The sequence below is a fragment of the Tamandua tetradactyla genome, chromosome 17 (assembly GCF_023851605.1).
Source record: "Tamandua tetradactyla isolate mTamTet1 chromosome 17, mTamTet1.pri, whole genome shotgun sequence".
In the NCBI taxonomy this organism is placed as follows: domain Eukaryota; kingdom Metazoa; phylum Chordata; class Mammalia; order Pilosa; family Myrmecophagidae; genus Tamandua; species Tamandua tetradactyla.
The window spans coordinates 6143102-6146321 of NC_135343.1; the positions used below are offsets into that span (position 1 = coordinate 6143102).

Sequence of the window (3220 nt, forward strand, 5' to 3'; positions counted from 1 at the left end):
AAACTCTTAGAAGAAAACATAGGCATAAGTCTTCATGACCTTGTTTTAGACAAGTTTTCTTAGATATGACTCTTACAGCACAAGCAACAAAAGAGAAAATACATAAATTGGTCATCATAAAAATTAAAAGCTTTTATGCTTCAAAAACCACCATCAAAAATGAAAAGACAACCCACAGAATTGGAGAAAATTTCTGAAAATTATAAATCTGATAAGAGATTGGTATCTAAAATATATAAAGGTTTTTAAAACTCAATAATAAAAAGACAAATAACCCATTTCAAAAATGGGCAAATAATTTCAATTGACATTTTTCCAAAGAAGATATTCAGATGGCCAGTAAGTACATGAAAAACTGATGGATGAATAAATAAGATGTAGTATAACCATACAGCAGAATGTTACTCAACAATAAGAACAAATGAAGTACTGATTCATGCTACAAAATAAATGAACCCTGAAAACATTGTATTAAATGAAAGAAATCAGCCACAAAAGATCATGTATTGTTCTATTCCTTTAATATGAAGTGATCAGAATTGGTAAGCTCTTAAGGTACAGAGAGCAGATTCAGGTCAGGGCTGAGGGAGAGTGGTTTGAGGGGAAATGCAGAAAAATGCTAATGGGTACAGGTGTGAGTGTGTGTGTGTGAGATGTGAAAATATTCTAAAACTTTTTATAGCAAAGTAAATATACCAAAAACCGTTGAATTGTACACTGTAAATATGTGAATTGTATATATGTGAACTACATCTCAATAAAGCTGTTATTTAAAACACACACACACACACACAACAGGTATACTAAAGAAAAAGGGAAAAAATGAGAAAAGAAATGGCCACAAAATTTCCCTGTGTTGGGGTCCAGTCAAGAAAAAAATAGAGACTACATTAGGTATTTCATATAGATGAGACGTGATATGATAAATTAGTTATAAAACTGTTGGAAGACCTGGAAGAGCCACAAAGGAGAGGTGAGACCACGCAGAGGTGAGGCGCTGCAGGATGTCCCCACACCTCCTAGGCAGTGGGAGCAGAGAGGGGGTGGCAACAGCACACCCATGGGTGTGCCCACTGCTGGGGAGGCACCACAAGGAAACTCAAGAGCCCAGCAGGGCTTTGTAGGCTGGTGCCCAAACCATGAAGAGGCCTTGTTGGATGTGAGGAGAGACACTAGCTCTGTCTATGCTGCTGCTGGACAGGTCCACAAAATCCAGACACAGGAGATTCTTTGGCCCTCTTCCACTCTTCCCACTGCACTTTCCCGGAGCAAAACCACGTAGGAAGCTCGGCGTGCATATGGCCTCCATCGGCTGTGGGCCTGCTGGGTGATGATCTCCTCGGAGCTGCTCCCTGTGTGGGAGAGCCTGGTGCCACCACCGCCCCCTGTCCTGCAGGCACCTCGGGATTGGCTGTATGATTAAGCCACAGTCTTTGGTGAGTAAACATTTTCCTCAGTTCTGTGGTGTCCTTGGTCACATGTTATGCAGTTTCTGGATTGCAGTGGAGATTGCTGCCAGGCACAGGATGACCTCCGCAGACAAGTGAACTGTACAGACTCATTAGTCCTCCCCAAAGAAACTGCCATGAGAGTGGTCAGCCTGGACACAGAAGTGTTGAATTGACATCTGCAGAGCATTTTACAAGAGTTCTGACCTGGACGGGGTAAAACTCAGTGCACTATGTTATATCACCTCAGTATGACCAGATTGAAGAATTGCTGCTTCTTGTTGAGAGGTTCATTTCATTTCCCATTACTTCCAACTTCACACTCAAAGCACTGAGCATTTCAAGTAGAGTATATTGAAGTAGACTTCAGTTTCTTGACATTGTTTCTGTATTCAATTTTTAAAATTCTTTCAAAACCCTATTGAGTGTTTTTTTTAACTAAATTAACATGGCTCAAATGAACCACCCAGCTCCTATGGAAGTCACATACAAGGATGTGAGATTTCTTATTACACATAATCCGATCAATGCAACCTGTGCTGGTCTGAATCTGTGGTGGACCCCAGAAAAGCCATGCCCTTTGATCCTCATTCAATACTGCTGGGTGGGAGCATTTTGATTGTTTCCATGAAGATGTGACCCACCCAATTGTGGGTGGTAACTTTTGATTAGATGATTTCCATGGATGTGTGTCTCCACCCACTGAAGGTGGAGTTGCTTGCTGGAGTCCTTTACAAAAGGAAACATTTTGGAGAGAGTCCCTTTTTCGTAGAGCCATGTGAAAGCCAGCAGACATCGCCATGTTCGCCATGTGTCCTTCCAGCTGAGAGAGAAATGCTGAATGTCATCGGGCTTCTTGAACCAAGGTATCTTTCCCTGGATGCCTTAAATTGGACGTTTCTATAGATTTGTTTTAATTGGGACATTTTCTAGGCCTTAGAACTCTAAACTAGCAACTCATTAAATTCCCCTTGTTAAAAGCCATTTCGTTTCTGGTATATTGTATTCCAGCAGCTAGCAAACTAGAACACAACCTTAAGCAAATTTGTAGAGGAACTTAAGACATATGGAGTTAGTTCAATAGTGAGAGTGTGTGAAGTAACTTATGACAGTGCTCCTGTGGAGAAAGAAGGCATCCATGTTCTTGATTGGCCTTATGATGATGGTGCACCACTATCCAACCAGATGGCAGATGACTGGTTAAGTCTTGTAAAAATTAAGTTTCATGAAGATCCTGGTGGCTGCATTGCTGTTCATTGTGTTGCAGGTCTTGGGAGAGCTCCAGTGCTTGTTGCCCTAGCACTGATTGAAGGTGGAATGCCATATGAAGATGCAGTACAGTTCATAAGACAAAAGCGGCATGGGGCTTTGAACAGCAAGCAACTTTTGTATTTGGAGAAGTATCGTCCTACAATGCAGTTGCACTTCAAAGACTCCAATGGTCACAGAAACAACCGTTGCATTCAATAAAACAGTGGTGCTTGATGCTATTGCTTTGGAAGTGGAACTTGAGAGAGGAAGGACCTAATTTGTCATACATATTAGCCAACATGTTGGTGAATAAGTCTGGTGAAGCTTCCATAGGAGTACTGAAAAGCAGTTTTACCATGCCACAAGTTTGACAGAATTGCAGCCTGTATGTTTGGGTTACATTCAGCCTGTTTGGACACTTAGCAAAAGATTACTTGCTGGTCAGCATTTAAAATGGGCTTATCGTTTGTAACAGTTGACCTTTCCTGTAATCATGCAGTATTGAGTTATAAGTCCTCTTT

At 41.2% G+C, this 3220-nt stretch overlaps 1 pseudogene; it reads left to right on the forward strand.

Moving 5' to 3' along the window:
• The first annotated feature begins 1896 nt into the window (after window positions 1-1896).
• Window positions 1897-2918, forward strand: LOC143660657 (protein tyrosine phosphatase type IVA 1-like; annotated as a pseudogene).
• The last annotated feature ends 302 nt before the right edge of the window (window positions 2919-3220 follow it).